Raw genomic sequence first — 19,896 nt, 5'->3', positions numbered from 1 at the left:
AGTTCCATACTTGGAAGTCTGTGCAGATTTGGAAAGGAAGCTGCACCTGTCTGATGATGAGATTAGTTGAAGGACTTGGAGTATTATCTGACTTGGTTTGAAGGTATTTCTACACACTAGATATGTCACTTGATGTGTGTGCAAAAGCCCTTGAGGTTTAGATCCCATTTGATCCTCCAATTCCCTGTTTGAACCTTACTGTCTGCCTTGGTCAACTGATTGGTCGATTGGACCAGTCGACCAAGCACTCGACCAACTGTGTGTTAAATCCGAGAAAATGCAATTTTAGGGTTTTTCACTTATATTTAAACCCTACTTCGAGTTTCTTAGTTACGGCTGCCTCCTAAACACTTTTTGAACGTGAGAAGACCTCTCCGAAACTCTCGAAGGATTCCTCTACAGATCTAAATACAGATCTGAAGCTTCTCATCTCTGATCTGCCAATTCAAGGTTAGTAATCACTTCGACATTACAAATTTCTTTTCTTTAATCTTATTCTCGATTGAGATTAGGAAGAAGATACTGCATTCTTGCAACCATCCCTTTGTGATCTCCTTCGTTTCTTTGAGATCTATAATCATCGTCAAGATCTTAACCCTAGCCGAATAATTTCTTGAAACCCTGACCTTGTATGATCTTTCTGGAAACCTTTAGTGACCTCCCATGCGAGGGAAACCTCATGGGCAATATTTATGTTAATCTAAACTTGATCTTTCAATGATTTTCTTATTATTTTCTTGATAGCAATCATTCCCTCTCATTTCGTGATCATAACCTTTTTATGGGTGCCATAAAGGTTGAAACCCTAGTTTCTTGGGTCAAATCAAGAACCCATATTTGACCATGACTTGATGATTTTACCTTCCCATATTGTTCTAATACATTATAGGAAGTTCCCCTTCGAATTTCGGATCAATCCGACTTCAAACTAAGAAGTTATGACCAAATCAGTTTCAACAATTTCGTACTGACTCGATTGGTCGACTGCTTGGTCGCTTGGGTCAGTAGACCAAGCACTCGACCAATGATGTCAGTAGCTTCATTTTTTGCCCGATTTGATTCATTTGATCTTTTAGGCATCTTTCCTAATGTTGTATCTATGATTGTTAGGAGTTTATTTGCCAAGTTTGGAGTTACTCTCTTTGATCTTTGGATTATCTTCGACGATAATCAAGGTAAGGACGGTTATTTCATAATAACATAGATCGCATATTCTTGAGTTTATACTTTATGAAACTCTGAGTTTATGTATTGTTCTTGTAATTTATACTTCTGATATACTATTGTAAGTACAATAGCACTTGTTTATGTATTCTTTTTCATTATTTAAGCTTATAGGAAATGTTTATTATTGCTTGATCGGATTATGCTTTTACATTCTCTTTTATATGATGAGTTGTTGGTTGTGTATGTCATGACTGATTTGAGAATGTGTTTGACTAGGTATGGTTTGGGATTGGGAAGTGTCATTTTGACGCTTCTGTCCTTGGACATCGGAGGGAATAGTATGGGATGTTCTCCGACGATGCCCATCGACGCTTTCCCGAATCATTGGTTGTCGTACCTAGGGTTGTCTAGCAGTGTTTGGCTAGGATGTCCCCATTATATCAGACCCGAATCGGAAGGGTATTGAGACCGAATGACCCGTGGTAGCAATGTGATTCACGGGCGCTCAATACCGGTAACCAACCCGTGAGAGGACGGGAATCATATTGTGGGGGCCATTTATTGGAGGGTTGCATATGGTTAGACTTGGGCTCATGGGCGCTCAAGACCGGTAACCAAGTCGTGAGAGGACATGAGAGCTTCCCGTTTACCATATGTGGATAACCAATAGGGTTGATGAGTCCGTATTTGAGAGAGTCGGATACGCTGACTTTAGTGTGAAGGATACCAGAAAGGATCCCGAGAGGGGAGGAATGGACGTATCTAGAACTGAGTTGATGTTACCGAGTAGATGACTTGCATTGGGCTAGGCTTTACCCTGACATGCGCCAGTACTTAGACCAATGGTGGTGTGAGAGAGCGGTGACTTAACCCCCAGCCATGGAATGTCCGAGAGGGATGTTGGACCCACTACCAAAAGGCGTTGTGTGACTGACCTACCCAAAGAAGTACGGTGTTATGACTTAAAGCATGTCTGCCAATAGAGACCAGCCTACATAGAGTTTAGATGCATACATACATATTTGTTTCATACTACATTGCATCTTGTTATGTTCTGATATATGTTATTTATGCTGTTATGAGTTGATTTGCCTTACTGAGTTTCTTTCGAAACTCATTCCTTTTTGTACAATCTTTTATTAGACTATTCTACAGGTACTGACTACTATGACGGACAATACGATGAAGTGCAAGCCGATGAAGCGTACTACACACAAGGTGTTGGCGACAATCAAGATTACACTGATGATCCCTCAAGCGATCAAATTGCGTACTACGATTAGACGTAATGTAGAGATGGAACATCTATGTTGGATTGACTAAGTCCACTATTTTGAAGATGTCATCTATAGGATAGAAAACTCTTAAGTTTAGTTTGTCTTTCTTATTTTCTTTTGTTTCAATTGTAATTCCTTTTAGACTTACATACTACGTTCCGCTGTAGCTGTGGAGTGAGTTTCCGCCTCACTCTACTTCTTTTGATGTGATTACATCTGGTATCATTTCCGCACTCTGATTATATTGATTATTCATTTCTTGATTGAATCTTTTGTTTATAATATTAAAACCTTGATTATTTCCTGTTTATGATTATGTTATTGTATGTGTGGGAGGATGATTTCCTCGATACTTGATCTTCGGGGCTGTGGATCACACTCCCGGGTATGCCAGTTAGGGTACCGGCTGGGGGGATGTGACAACTGGTGACAAAAGGGAGCGTTCGGTAAGTGGAGCACAACCGACAGAAGCTCCTAGGTCTAAGAAAGGCAAAGAAGTGATCGATGCCACCCGATCACCCATATTGACAATATTTGGAGGACCCAGCCTGAGTCGCTCCGAAAACTAAAGGCCAAATCCAAGTTCATTGTAACTGGAGAAACGCAGAAGTGGAAAAAACAAAATGGTGAGGGTTCGATCACCTTCGGTGAAGAAGATGAGAGAGGCATCTGTATACCTCATGATGACTCCATAGTCATCAGGGTAAAGGTTGCACGTCGAGAGGTGCACAGAGTGTTAGTTGACACAGGGTTTGCTGCAGACCTTTTATCTTATGAGGCTTATCAAAAGCTTAAAGTCGAGGAAGATCTAATGGAGCCGTCATCTATGCATCTTTATGGCTTTGCCGGGTCGTCAGCTATAGCCGAAGGATCAGTACAACTGGATTTTTCAGTTGGAAACTTCCCCAAAGAAGCACTATTCGGGTGAACTTCCTGGGGGTTCGGGAACTTCCGGCTTACAATGTCATTCTTGGCAGGCCATCCTTATCAAAGTTAGGTGCTGTAGTTTCGACAAAGCACCTGAAGATAAAATTCCCAACTAATATGGGAATTGGTCAGGTTTCCTCTGACCAAAGAATCTCTCGACAGTGCTATGTGGCGTATCTAAAAGATAAGGAAGGCCTGAAGAAGGCCACAGCTTTGCCAATTGAGATATGTGATGATCGGGATGAGGAAGAAATGCAAAGACCTGAGCCGGTAGAAAGGTTGGAATGAATCCAGCTGGATCCTGACAATGAAAAAAGAACTACTCATATTGGATCGGAGCAGCTGGAGGAATTCAAAACAGAACTGAAGTTATTCCTTTGGGAAGACAATGATGTGTTCGCGTGGTCTACGGAGGATATGTCGGGAATAGATCGACAAGTGGCAAAACATAAGCTTTGGATAGATCCGAAGGTAAAACCGGTTATCCAGAAGAGAAGGAATTTCTCGATAGAAAAGCATAAGGCCATCAGGGGCGAAGTCAAAAAGTTGAAGAACTCAGGGTTCATTGAACCCATAGAATGCCCAACCTGGTTGGCCAATGTGATGATGGTCAAGAAGGCGAATGGAAAATGGAGAATGTGTACGGATTACACAAATCTCAACAAGGCTTGCCCGAAAGACTGTTATCCGCTGCCCCAGATAGATCTTTTAATAGATGCCACCGCTGGATATGAAACGTTAAGTTTCATGGATGCATATTCGGGGTATAACCAAATCCTCATGAATCAAGAGGATGAAAAGCTTACTGCTTTCATGACCGATCATGAAAGCTTCTATTACAAAGTCATGTCATTCGGCCTGAAGAATGTAGGGGCTACTTATCAGAGGGCAGTAAACAAAATATTCAAGGATCTGATCGGGAGAAATATGGAAGCATACGTTGATTATGTGTTGGTAAAAAGCACAGCCAGAACAAAGCATAATGAAGATTTGGCAGAAGTATTTTCAGTACTCTAGAAATACCAGATGAGGCTGAACCCAGAGAAGTGTGCCTTTGGTGTATCATCAGGGAAATTCTTAGGTTTCATGGTGTCTCAAAGAGGTATCGAGGCTAACCCGGCCAAAATACAGGCTTTGATTAACATGGAATCCCCCAAGACCATTCGGGATGTGCAATGCTTAACGGGAAGAATAGCTGCGTTGAACCGATTCATCTCACAGTTGGGAGAAAAATGCCTCCCTTTTTTCAAAGCACTTAAGGATTTGAGGGGTAGTAAGGAGGCTAAATGGTCAGAAGAATGCCAAAAGGCATTCAAAAATCTGAAGGAAACACTTGGTAAACCGCTGCTTTTGTCCCGACCAGAGAAAGGAGAAATTTTGCAAGTTTACTTAGCAACATCACGCTCGGCAGTAAGTGCAGTACTTGTTCGGGAGAAAGAAAAGAAGCAATGGCCAATTTATTATGTCAACCATGTGCTCCTCGATGCAAAGACGCGATATTCCCAGATTGAGAAGCAGGCTTTGGCTCTTATGATAGCGGCCAGAAAACTAAGGCCATACTTTCAAGCACATCCGATAGAGGTATTGACTACTTTTCCTCTCAATAAAGTTCTTCGTAAGCCCAACTTGTCTGGAAGAATAGTTCTCACATCCTGCAAAAATCCACCCATGGGGTACCCTATTTGGATTACTCGGGGGAGTGATCCACAGCCCAAAAGATCAAGTTTAGGAATGATCATATCCACTTAGCACAATAACTTAATCAAAAGCAAGAACAAATCATAGTTTTCAAGTAATTTAATAATAAAAGTCAAGAAAGGATCTCAAAAGGATAATAAAGAACATCAGAGTGCGGAAAATGATACCAATAGAATAAATAGTCAAAGTATGAAATAAAAGGGAAAACCCATTCTACAATAACAACGGAAGGTAGATCAAACAAAAGTAAAGGTTACAACCAGTTCTCAAAAGAAGGGAAAGAAAAAGGTAAGCAACTAAGTTACAGTTTCTTCTAACATATACAATGTTTCCTCAATAAAATAATCATAAGAAACTAGACAAGGCCGAATCTGCTCCTAACAAATATCAGTCTCGAACTAATAGTCTTCATCGACGTAGTCGCCGTAACCAGTATTGTATGAGTCACCAACTTGGTCTTTAAAGTGTTGACCATTATAGTCAATAGTAGTAGTACCTGCAGGAAAGTCTAACAAAAGATGTTGTAAAAAGGAGTGAGTTCAAAAGAACTCAACAAGCTAGTTATTCCATAATACATAAGCCATAGGATACAAGTCATAACATGATGCAATATGATATGAAACACATGATGCGAGTATGATTTTAACTCTATGAATGCTGGTCTCTATGGTAGACATGCTTTAAGTCATAGCACAATATTTCTTTGGGTCGTCTGTCACTCCCCCTCAACCATTTAAGGTATCTTGGGTCTGCCGGGGTAGTTGGGTAAAGTCCTCGTAAAAAACCATGCCTGGGGATTTGGTCACCACTCTCTCACATCACCATTGGTATAAGTATTGGTGTATGTCACGGTAAAACCTAGCCCAATGCAAGTCATCTACTCAATCATGTCAACTCAGATCCGGATACTTCCATTCCTCCTCAACCATTTAAGATATCTTGGGATCCTTTCCAATATCCTTCACACTAGAATCACTTATCCTATGGCTCCAACCAACTCGGACTACAGACTCATCAACCCTATTGGTCATCCACAAATAGTAAACGGGAAGCTCTCACGTCCTCTCACGGGTTGGTTACCAGACTTGAGCGCCCGTGAGACCAAGTCTATCCATTTGCAACCCTACCAATAAATGGCCCCCACAATGTGATTCATGTCCTCTCACGGGTTGGTTACCGGTCTTGAGCGCCCACAAATCCCCATTGCTACCACGGGTCGTTTGGTCTCAATGCCCTTTGTAAAATCCAGCTTTTACCTAACCTTGACCCGACCTGGTCATTGTTGTGTTTGTAGGTCCGAAGACCCGAAGTAGTGGTAGAAGGGACTTATGGGCCCTTCTAGTTGATGACGTGGTGTCGGAACTCCAGTATATGGACATTGATGATGCTGCTCCTTCCTTGAGCACATTATCAGTGTTAAGTTAGAATCTGCACACTGATGAAGAGTGAGACAGTTGAGATATCAAACGAACTCTTGTGCATAATCCGAAGGTACTCCCTAAAACTAGACCTCTTGAGTGAACTGTAGGAGAAAACCCCATGCAATTTGACCTTGTATAGCCCTCCAAGTCCACACCTAAAGTTGCTGAACTTTTCTGTGAAATTCTGCAGAAACATGTTTTGGTCGATACTATTGGTCGATACTATCGACCAAATGTATCGACCAACAGGTTTGCTGAACCCAGGTTTAAAGATTCTCTGGAATATTCTTTTCTATTTATTTATTCCTCGAGACTGGAGCCCTATTCTAGCGTTTTCAACATCTGAGAACGTGGGAGAGCCTCTCAAGAACTTCTCCTTGGTAATGATGAAGCATCTACTCCATTAATCATTGCCAACCACTCATTTCCACTTTCTTGTTCCACTCTCAAGGTATGACTCTCTCTCCTAATCACTTTCTCACTCCTCTTTTCTCTATTTTACTGTTGGGACCATGGCCAAAGTGCTGCAACCTTGCAAGCACCTTGCAATGAGCCTTCTATACCTCATACATTGATGTTTTCACCGATATGACTATGATTTATTCACCTCATGATCATTAACTACACATTTCCATGATTTATTGCTCGCCAACTTGCTTTATTTACCAAAACTGAGATGAAGCCTATGATTAACCTAATCTACACCTTGCATATGAGTTCAATGTTGCTTTTAAGTGATTCCCTACCTAATCCCCTATGTTTTCCCCTGATTTGCATTAAGATATAGCCAATGCCATGTTTAACAACGCTTGACCTTGATAAATCAATTTGGGGATTTCTAAATGGACCATTGGATTATGTTAAATTCGTGATAATTAGTGTCCCTATGTTGTGCTTAGACTATTCCCCAAGTTTCGTATTGATCCGAGACCCGGAAGACCAAATCTGGGCCAAAACCCAAAAAGCCAGCTTGCTGTCCGAAATCCTTTTGGTCGATGCTTGTTGGTCGATGATATCGACCAAGAGAGTTGCTGTCAGCAACTTTTGCCTAGTTTTGATTCGTTCGATCTCCGATTGTTCTGATTTCTTCTCTAACCTTTCATATATGCTTGTTTAGGGTTTTAAGACTATTTGGGCCACTTGCTTGTGATCTTGGACCATTCTCTTCTCCAATTCAAGGTAAGGATAGTTATCGATATAATTACATAGGACATGAAATTTTGACTTGGTGTTCCTAACCTAGTGAACATGGTTTCTATTCATATTCTTATCATGTTAAACTTGCTACATATGTCTTTCAACAGTAGCCTTGTGTTTACATTATTTTATTTCAATGTCTTATCATGCTTATCAATTTCAATATATGATGAATTATGTCAATGTCATGAATCGAATGTTTATTATGATGTTGTATCTTGTGAATTAATATGATGAACTTGGGCATGTGATTGCTTAAGTATAACTTGGGATTGAGGAGTACCCTACTGGTGCTTCTGTCCTTGGACATCGGAGGGAATAGTATGGGATGTTCTCCGAAGGTGTCCATCGACGCTTTCCCGGGTTATTGGTTGACATACATAGGACTTGTCTAGATGTATGGCTAGGATGTCCCTATCATATCAGACCCGATTCGGAAGGGCATTGAGACCAAACGACCCGTGGTGGTAGTGTGGATTTGTGGGCGCTCAAGACCGGTAACCACTCCGTGAGAGGACATGAATTGCATTGCGGATACTCGGAAGGGGCCATTTATTGGTAGGGTTGCAAATGGCTAGACTTGGGCTCACGGGCACTCAAGACCGGTGAAATGATCCATGAGGGGGACGTGAGAGCTTCCCATCTACCATTTGTGGATGACCAATAGGGTTGATGAGTCCGATGAGTAATATCCGTGACTCTAGTGTGAAGGATACCAGAAAGGATCCCGAGAGGGGAGGAATGGACATATCTGGAATTGACATGATATGATTAAGTAGATGACTTGCATTGGGCTAGGCTTTACCTTGACATGCGCCAATACTTGTACCAAATGGTGATGTGAGAGAGTGGTGACCAAAACCCCCAACCATGGATTTGTCCAAGAGGGATGCAAGACCCAATTTCCCCCGGTGATGAGTGACTGAGACTACCTAAAGAAGTATGGTGCTATGACTTAAAGCATGTCTACCATAGATGACCAACATACTTAGAATAGAATCATATTGCATTATATGTCTCATTCATCTGCATCATTTTATGATTATCTTGTGGTTTATGTGTTGTGGAATAACTACCTTGCTGAGTTCTTTTGAACTCATTCCTTTTCTGTTGCAATATTTTGTTAGGCTACTCTGCAGGTAATTACGCTGATGGTACGTTCCTTGAGGCGGACCCAGATACCTCATACTACTATCCGGAGGCTAGCTACAATGAGGACTTCGGTGACGGTACCGAAGCAGATCCTCCGGCGTTTGAGGGTAAGCCCTGGAGTAGTATGGGAGCAGCCATATTGGGTCTCTGTGGTCTTCACTATCGAAGAGAACATATTTATTGTGGAGGAGACTTATGTGTAGCTGCCCCCCCCCCCCTTTTTGTGAAAATTAAACTTGGAAGAATTGTAATAACTCTGACTTATTTTCATAACTTAAGACTTGTACTTAATTTAATTTTGACCTCACTTCCGCTTATTTGAAGGAGTGGATTCCGCCCACTGCCTTCTTAATTTATCTGATATGATATTTATTTCCGTACTCTGATTATCCTTGGTATCTCATTTCTGAATTCTATGTTTATCAATTGTTAGTTTAATATTGATTGTTCATGATTGTGTTATTGTCGATGTGGATGATGTGGTCCCTGAACTATTGATCTTCGGGGCTGTGGATCACATCCCGGGTATGCCAAATTGGGTACCGGCTGGGTGGATGTGACACCCTTCCAATTCGGGTCTGACACGACAGGGACATCCTAGCCAAACACCACTAGACAAGTCCTATGTATGTCATTCAATAATCCGGGAAAGCGTCGATGGACATCTTTAGAGAACATCCCATACTATTCTCTCTAATGTCCAAGGACAAAAATGTCAAGAATAAATAGACATGATAAACAAAGTAATTAAGCATGGTGCTACTCTCATAAGGTAACTACAATAGTCATATGATGTCTAGAATCAACTAATAAGCTAAGTCTACTAAATTGCCAACAACAGTGTAAAAGTCATACAGTGTATGTTATATGGCGATAACCATCCTTACCTTAAGCTGTGATGATGATGATCCAAAGGTCACAAAAGAATGATCCAATGATGGTATTAGGACCCTAGACAAACATAAATGAAAGATTAGAGAAGAAATCGGGAAAATCGGAGGTCAAACGGGTCAAAACGGCGAAGAACACAGTTCAGCACCTGCTTGGTCGATGCTCCTTGGTTGATGGGATTGACTAAGCAAGATCGACCAAGGAACAATATCCGGGCTGCATAGTGTATTTTGGTGATTTTGGTCCGAAATCGGTCTTCCGGGGCTCAGATCGATCCGAAACTTGGATGGATTCATTGTAACAGTATAAGGACACTATACACCAAGAATCAACACAATCTAATGGCCCTATTGAAACCCTATGTTCTAAATACAAGAACATAGCATGAAGTAAAATCAAATGAAAAGCAATGAAAATGGAGGGATTAGCTTGGGGAATGATGGGGAATAGATTAGAATCATATGCTAGCATAGAACATAGGTTTAACACATTACATATCTCAGTTTAGGTCAAGAATGCAAGATGTTAATAAGAAGTTTATAGAAATGCATATGCGAGAATAAAAATAAGAGTATATCATAAGAGGGAATGGAAAGAGATCATGGATTAGTGAGGAATAAACACTTGGAGTGATGGTTGCAAGGTTGCAACATCAAATCCAAGGTTACAACAGTAAGAAAAGAAGAGAAAAGAGTAGGATAGAGAGTGAAGATGAGAGTTCATGCCTTGTAGATGATAATGGAGGCAAGAATCAAATGATTGGCAATGATTAGAGTAGAATAACCTTCACCAATATCAAGGAAGAGCTTTGGGGAACCTTCTCCACGTTCTCAGGTGTTGCAATGATTAGAATAGGGTTCAAAATACGAGACTAGCATAAATAGGGGGTGGAATATTCTAAAAGAATCATTAACTCACAGCTGGGCAGCCTTGGTCGATGCTCCTTGGTTGATGGGATTGACCAAAGAGGATCGACCAAACAGGATTGGCCAGGCATAGTTCAACAACTTCGGATAGGGATTCGGAGGGCTATACGGGGTTAAATTGAGTGGGGTTTTCTCCTACAAGTCAATCAAGAAGTCTAGTTTCAGAAAATACCTTCAGATTGAGCACGGGAATTCATTAGGTACTTCAAATAATTCATCCCTCTTCAATGCACAGTTTCTTAACAAACATTGACAATGCTTCCCAGTGTGGAGCACCATCATCAATATCCATGGGTTTCCGGTCAAACACCATGTATTCTACAAAGAGGGCCCATAGAGACTTCTTCCTTCACTTTGGGACATTGGACCCTAAGGAAAAGGTCAGACATGACCTCCTAAGGCTTTCAAAGATAGCAACATTGAAATCAAGGTCCGACTTCAAGGTCTAACATTAAACAAGCATTTCTTTATCCCAAAACAAATAGGGTGTCCTAGCTAGGTTTGGGCTGGATTTCACAATGGTGGCATGGTCGGTTGAGCTTGGTGAATTCCAATGCTTCAAACCTCGAACATCAATCAAGGCCCAAGCATTGGCCGATTTCGTGGTAGAAACCACTGCACCAACCGAGGAAGTAACCGAACCTAGTATTCCAACCATGTGGGAGGTATACGTGGATGGCTCAAGCAACAAATAGGGAGCTGGAGCCGGGATTCTTTTGAAAAGCCCGGTAGGATTCATCATTCGCTACGCTTTGAGGTTCACATTAGAAGCAAGCAATAACGAAGCAGAGTATAAGGACTTGATAGCTTGACTTCATCTGTCAAAGGCCTTGGCAATAGCTGAGGTAACTATCTTTAGTGATTCACAGCTTATTGTCAATCAAGTGCAAGGGGAGTATGGCGTCAAGAAGCCTCGATTGCAGAAATATCAAGAAATCGTGCAAGCTTTGCAGAAGGAATTCAAGAATCTAAAAGTATGTCAGATTCCAAGAAAAGAAAATGCAATGGAAGATGAGCTTTCAAGATTGGCTAACGCCAAAGAAAAGACTATAGACCCTTCGGTCTATATTGAGGAATTAACATTCCCAAGCAGTCAAGCAAAGGAGATATCCTATATTGAAGCCGAATGTTGCTGGATGGACCCGATCATAGAATATCTCAGAGATGATAAGCTACCAAAGGATCTAAAGGAAGCAAAAGTAATAATGCAGAATGGAAGGCTGTACCGAAGGTCTTATGCTGGACCCCTCTTGAGATGTTTGGGTCCCGAAGGATTAGGAACAACTTTGGCAGAGGTTCATGAAGGGATTTGTGGAGCACACATGGGTGGACGAGCCCTGGCCCACAAGATCTTAAGGCTCGGTTTGTATTGGCCAAAGCTTTAAGAGGATGCAATGCAATATGTTCGTCATTGTAGCAATTTCCAAATCCATGCCACAGTATCCAAAAGGCCAGCTGAAACCCTGACTTCAATTCTAGACCCCATCCCCTTTGCGATGTGGGGAATTAATATTTTGGGAAAATTAATTAAGGCCGCGGTTGGACGGGAATATCTCATTGTAGCAATCGACTACTTCACGAAATGGGTAGAAGCTAATGCTCTAGCGACCATCACTGAAAAGAAGGTGGAGAAGTTCGTGTTGGAATCTATCATATATCGGTTCGGGATGCCAAAAATCCTTGTAACTGATCATGGTACACAATCCGACAACCCACAATTCGAGCAATTCTGCAGCACTTACCTGATTGAACATCGAATGTCATCAGTAGCATATCCTCAAAGCAACGGGCAACTGGAGGTTACGAACCGAATACAACTTGATGGAATAAAAAAGAGACTCGAGTCTGATAAAGCCTTATGGGTTGAAGAATTGCACAACGTTCTATGGGCCTACCAAACTACGGTTCGAACTTCCAACAGAGAAACTCCATTTAAATTGGCATATGGATCTGAAGCATTGGCACCCATCGAAGTGATGGCTGGAACACTTCGGGAAAGGGAATTCGAGGAAAAAGAAAACGAACAAGGATTGCTAGACAACCTTGAATTACAAGATGAAGTTCGGACAAAAGCAATTGCCCGAACCCAACATTATCACCGAAGCATAGCATCACACTATAATTCCCGAGTAAAGCGTCGGCAATACCGAGCGGGAGACCTGGTGTTAAGGAATACTTTAGCTTCAGATCCACGCCATCAGAAGAAATTAGATCCTTCGTGGGAAGGACCATATATGGTAATCAAGCCAGTCGGCTCGGGGGCGTATAAGCTAAAGAACATGGCAACAGAAAAAGAGATGGATCGTTCGTGGAATGCTAGGCATCTAAAGAAATACTATCCCTAGAAGATTATCATTTTCATCTATGATGTAAGGCATTCGACTCAATCAATGCAATTCTCGGTTTTCAACATAACATCTTTTGATTGGGGGCAGCACACATTATTCAGCAAAAATGGATCAAATCAAAAGGCATCGGTTTAAAACCCGTGTGGGACCTTCGCAAGCTTAATGAATTTTTAAGGAAATTCTTAAGTAGTCATAGGGGCATTGGCTTAAAACCCGAGTGGGACCTCTAAAAGCTTAGAAGAATTCTTCAGAAATTCCTAAGTAAAGGCATCGGTTTAAAACCCGTGTGGGACCTTCGCAAGCTTAATGAATTTTTAAGGAAATTCTTAAGTAGTCATAGAGGCATCGGTTTAAAACTCAAGTGGGACCTCCGAAAGCTTAGAAGAATTCTTCGGAAATTCCTAAGTAAAGGCATCGTCTTAAAACCCTTGTGGGACCTTCGCAAGCTTAATGAATTTTTAAGGAAATTTTTGAGTAGTCATAGAGGCATCGGTTTAAAACCCGAGTGGGACCTCCAAAAGCTTAGAAGAATTCTGTGGAAATTCCTAAGTAAAGGCATCGGTAAAACCCGTGTGGGATCTTCGCAAGCTTAATGAATTTTTAAGGAAATTCTTTAAGTAGTCATAGAGGCATTGGTTTAAAACCCGAGTTGGACCTCTGGAAAGCTTAGAAGAATTCGTGGAAATTCCTAAGTAAAGGCATCAGTTTAAAACCCGTGTGGGACCTTCACAAGCTTAATGAATTTTTAAGGAAATTCTTAAGTACTCATAGAGGCATCAGTTTAAAACCCAAGTGAGACCTCCAAAAGCTTAGAAGAATTCTTCGAAAATTCCTAAGTAAAGGCATTGGTTTAAAACCTGAGTGGGACCTTCGAAAGCTTAATGAATTTCTAAGGAAATTCTAAAGTTATCATAAAAGGTTTCGGTTCCGATCAGCTAAGACCTACCAAAGTAAAGACTTCATTGATTGACAAAGTTTAAGGATAAAAGTTAATTCTTTATTTCTTTAAACGATCAGAAGGGGCCAACCTTTACAACATAAAAAAGTTCTCAACAAAAATACAAGTGAGATAACAAGTGTTGAGGTCAAATCTTCGTTTGGTCGAGAAACAGCGAACTCTAAGTCGATACAGAATCGGGAAGAAATACCAAAGTAGCTTTCTCGGAAACAACACTAAGTCAAGAAGAAAAATTGAAGCGGCTCCCATATGTTGAAACAGAGTCGGGAAGACATAGATTGAATGCTGGCCGAGGAGACATAGGTCCTCTCATCCTCGGTGATTGCGAAGAGTTCCATAAACTCCCACCTACAGAACAAAATCCTCTGCAATTCCATACCCTTCATCAGGCTTTTCCATGGAAAAAACAAGGAATTTTAAGCTTCCTTGTCCTTTTGGACCAATGAAGAGGCTTGGCCTTTAGTTAGACCTGCATTCGAGGCAAGCTCTTCATAGCTGAATCCTCTGAGGGGGGACAAAGGAGGAGAATCGTCAAGATGATGCATTATATCCGGGTCTAGAACGGGCCGATCCACCACATCCTTAGCCCAAGCAGGAAGAGGAAGTCGCAACTTTTCAAACACTTCGGGATGACAACTTTTATGGTGGGGAGCCGTGTTGGAATAAGGATTCCTCCTTAGGATCGACTCCCATACCTCGTTTTCGCCGTCCCGATAAGCCTGCAAATTATAGGTATTTAGCATATCAACAAATGGCTTACTCTGCAAGTATTTGAAGATGCAAGCCCTCCGAACATCGGTCGAAAGAGTTTAGGGCAGAGAATTAATGGCTTGCCTTTGAAGCGTATCAGCTTTAGCTCCAGACCCCTTCAGCTCTCCCAAAAGCTTCTCAACTTCCCGCTCCAACTTACGGATGCGCTTCCTAGCACCATCCATATCCAAAGAAAGCCGCCCGATTTTGGAATTCTTCTCTCGAGCATCTTCCCAAAGATTCTCCCGAAGGAGAGCAATCTCAGCATCTTTGGCTTTGGATTCTCCCCGAAGCTGAGAAAGATCATTACTTAAGCTACTAAGCTAAAAAGCTTATTCCACTTGCTTGTGGAAGTTATCAGCAAGGCTTCTGCAATACCGCTAGAGTTAGTCAGGGGGCAGAAAATATTTCAAAAGGAAAGACAATGAAGAAATACTTACACCTCAAATGACCTTAGAAAGGCCTCGTTTGGAACAACATTGAAGGCTCTGTTCTCGGCAGGTATCTGAGCAAAAGTGCACCATTCTAGCGCCTTTTCAAAATCGCCCGTCACCAAGTTAGACCTCTTCAGCGACCAAGAAGGCCTGTATAGTTCATCATCAAACCGAGGACACTTTCTCTTAGAAGCAGCACCCTCGGCCTCTTTGAAAACCCCCTCCACTACCGGAGAAGGAATCTCCATAGCTTGTGGACGGTTGGAGGAAGATGCCAACAAGGCACCAGATGGGGATTCGGAGGCCTGAACGACAGCTGAAGGAACCACATCTTCCTTAGCAGGCCGAACGGTCTTCATCATGGAAGAAGATGCCAACGAGGCACCAGCTAGAATTTCAGAAGCCCGAATGACAACAGAAGGAATCACATCTTCCTTAGTGGGCCTAACGGTCTCCATCATGGAAGAAGACGCATACGGGGCACCAGCTGAAGCTGTGGGAATCTGAACTTTAGGAGAATCACCAACAGCAACCTCTTCGCGTCGAATGACCTCTTTCGCCACTGGAGTAGTCGTCTTAGAAGATTTTACCCTAACTGTCACACCCCACCCGCCGGTCTCGGTTACCCGCCCGACAACCCATGGGTGTGATCCGTCACAAGATCCAAGGCTTTAGTCTATCAACAATATTTAAGACAAATAAAGATAATCAAGAGCAAAGACTATTCAATAACTTAATTAAATGAATTACAGGAATCCAAAATACTCCAATAACAATAATAAAGGAAAGAAATAATGAATAAAGGAATAAGGGTTCAGCGGAAGTAAACAAAAGAGTTATATCAATTTCTTCCCAGTTTCCTTTTCTAAATCTAAAAAGTGTTTTTCATGGATCTCAAGGTAAGGTGTTCTCCAATTCAACTCTATTCGCCGAGCGAACTTTCTGACCACCTTCCGTCTCTGACCATCAATAGGTGCGATAAGTGCACTCCATGCAGCTGCAGGAGCTCCCGCACATGCTATTTCCATCTCCCACTGACAGTGCCACATCTTCTTCATACGGGATGGTTCCTTCATAGGAAACCAGTCCATCCTCCTGTATAATTCCTTCTTCTGTGCAGGCTAATAAACAATACAAAATAAAGACGTGAGTTCTAGAGAACTCAGTAAGAAACAATCACAAATCCCATCAATTATCCAATAATGCCAAGACACATAAATAATATGAATGAATGCAAAATATGAATGATACTATGATTTCTAACTATGGAGGTCTCTAATAGTTGACATGCTTTAAGTTATACACCAGCCCTCCTCTGGGTAAGTCTCATCACTCTGATCCGGCAAGGACTGGCTACCTCTGTAGGGATCCTGGGAAAAAGGGGAAAGTCCACACCTGGCTCTCAATTCCATGGCTGGGGGTTAAGTCAACACTCTCTTACCACGACCATTGGTAATGAGTACTCGCGCATGTCGGGGTTTCTAATCCAATGCAAGGTCATACTGGTTACATGTCTACACGAAGTCCAGATACACCCCCTATGGCACCAACCAACTCGGTTCAGTATCCTTCGCAACCTAGGAGAGAGAATCCTCACGGACTGGTTACCGCTGTTGGACTCCACTCCTTAACCCTATGGTCATCCACATATTATTGGGGCGGATGCTCTCATGATTCCTCATGACACCCGGTCCGATCCTTGGACATCCATGAGCCCAACCCTACCATTTATATGACTAACAATGCACCACAATGTCACATCACTGTCATCACGGGTCACTCGGTTTCAATCCCCCTACCGAAAGGGTAGTAGCATGTGGGGTGCCTAACCATGCAATTCTAGACTCTACCTAAATAATGCCATCAAATAGTAAAGACTATGCTGGAGACATCAGCAGGCATGTGTCCCATTCCATAGCCTTTTGATATCCCTAGCTAAGATATCCCAAAAATAGATACCTCATCCATCAGAACCATATACCAACTATCATCAATACATAACATTCATAATCAACACAGTATGTACGTAAGTAAGACAAACAGCAGTAAAGTAATATGATTTACATTTAAGACATAAAAACAGCAGCATATATAAAGAAATATTATTTCGAATAGACACTAGATTAACATATTACAAGTCTATCCAAGAGATAGGATGAATTGTCCTTACCTGCATATAAGTAAAACTGTCCGTAAAATGAAATTTGATAACTATTATATGACTTTTCTTTCAAACAGTGATTACCTATACACAGGGTTACAGTAACATATAAGTTAAATGAATCAATTTGAATCAGAACCAAAAACCATTTGGTCTCTGTTTACCAGCCGGTCGCTTGGGCCGGTAGCTTAGGTTGAGCGACCGCCACTAGTGACCGCCCCAAAAACAGTGAGTTTCAATCCGAAACTCAGGCTTCTGATTACTCGTTTTCAATCCGGATTTCAAGTAATCTTGACCTAAGTCTCAAATCTAAAACTCCCTAAGCCAAAGGGTGAGGGAAAACTAACCATTACCATCAATAGATTACCCAAAACTCTCCCCTTGACTGGATTATCCTTCTCACAAAAACAGGGTTTCGTTTACGGGTAATTCATCTCAAGTAGGTTGAAAAGAGAGTTAAAAAGATCCAAGGGGGTAACCACAAAGACGAGGGGATGGGTTAACACTAATTTAACGGACAAAGAGAGTAAAGAACAAAGGATTAATTCATTACCTCATGCCAGAAAGTCAGAAAAGGAAAGGACTGATCTCCAAGTCACTGCCAGCACTCCGAGTCTCTTTCGGAACTTCCCCGCAGCCGTCTAACCTCCAAAATTAGCAACCACGAATAAAATATTCATTACTTGGACGAGAGTTGCCTTTTATAGAGTCAGGGGGCAAAATAGGGTAAAATTCCCAAAAACAGACCAGGCGGTCACTCCAGGCGGTCGCTTGGTTTAATCGATTGCCACTAGCAACCGCCCCCATGTAATTTGCCATACAAGGGTGCTTTTGCTAGGGGGTTGATACCCAAGGCCAACCTAGCCCTAAAGAAGAGATGGAGGAGATCTTACCTTCATTCCGGACATCTCCGAACAACACTTGACTTCTAGAATTCCAAATACCAAGCAGGGCAGGCTCTTCAGACAAAGGATCCAGATCCATGGATTCAGGGTATGGATCATGGACTTCAATCTGGACACTCCATAAATTCACCCGGCTAGACCTTCGGGTTCTCGGACCTGAAATACGGATCTCAGGTTAGAAATATGGGGGTTGTTACACTAACAACATCCAAGTTAACTTTTGGAGGCACTGCAAGGAAAGACGAATGTCGCCAGTTAAGGAATGTCAACCAACTAAAAACAAAACGAAAAACCCTAGATGTCTGAAGTTCAAATATCAGAAAAGGAGTTTCCAGCAAAGAGCTTCCGGAATGAATAACCCCCAAGTATAATACTTTGGAGTTATTCAAGGAGGAGAAGCCAACGAACTAGATAGAAAAAGAATGAGAAAACTTACTTGTTCAAGTTCTATTCAGGGTATCGTCAGAGGATAGAAATGCAAAAGCAACAAAAGACGAAGACAAGTTTTGCTAATGGACGAAGGCGGAGAGAAAGTATTCAGATAAACAATTGCTCTTGCAAAGGATGAAAGCAAGTTTGAAGCACACCTGAGGGGTTTAAATAGCCCCAGAAGGTGATGCGATGATTTAAAGCTCGTATGGATCAATGGTCTAGGACGAGGGACAGTTCGAATTTCGAAAAACAAATCCAAGATCAACGGTCAGGAGATAATGACGTTTCAAATTCGAAACATCAGTAGTCTATATTATGTGCAAATGAACCACGTTGGAGCAATTATGTAATCTGATATCTCTGCAAGCTAGGAATCCTCTCTACCATAGAAAACCTCCAAGCTCAAATAACTTAATTTGGATCCCAATTTTAATACATGATTTATTAACAAATGTGTAAGATCATATTTCTATATTAAATAACAATGCAACTTTCATAGATTTTAAAAGACAAAAGTTAACAAGAAGCATCTAGTGGTAAGATCCACATCTTTTAGTGAAGAGGTTGTAAGTTCGACTCTTGCCGAGGCGTCTCCTCTAAGGATGTGGTTGAATTGCACGTGAACTGGCCCAAATGAACCTCATCTCTTGATACGGAACAAATCAGATTGAACCCGGTTGCACCAGGTTCGGGTATAGGATCCCGGTCGAACCACGATCAAGACCGGTCTTGACCGAATCCTAGCAACCGAATGAAAAAGAGCCGTTTGGCAGTTAAGAGAGATGAACGTTATCCCGAAGATCCCGGGATACGTAATCGTACCATGGAAGGCAACTTCCATCGGGGAGAGTGGGGATCGTGCCAAGATTGGTAACTACCCACCTTTCAGAATATCGAGGGTAAAACCCTATAATCGGATGGCCACTTGTGAAGATCAAAAACGCATCCAACGATCGAGAATCAGAGGTAAAACCTATATAAACAAGTAGCCTACACATAGAGGAGGTATCTGAATCGTTTTCCTTTACAATTATGTTCATTTTTACTTTGCAACTAGCCAGAGTCGTGTGATTAGTTCATCTGCTGACTTAGCCTTCGAAGGTGGCTCCTAACCCCCAAGGTCGGGCCATTCCTAACACTGTTTTGCAGGCACGTTTGTAGATCTCAAGGCTAAGCACATTTTAGACGCATCATCTCCCCAAAAAATTAATAAAAAAATTCAATTTGTTACAAGTTGACTATTTGTCCATGT

The sequence above is a fragment of the Hakea prostrata genome, chromosome 7 (assembly GCF_041222555.1).
Source record: "Hakea prostrata isolate BN-2017 chromosome 7, UWA_Hpros_2, whole genome shotgun sequence".
Taxonomy (NCBI): domain Eukaryota; kingdom Viridiplantae; phylum Streptophyta; class Magnoliopsida; order Proteales; family Proteaceae; genus Hakea; species Hakea prostrata.
This window is presented reverse-complemented; position numbering follows the sequence as displayed.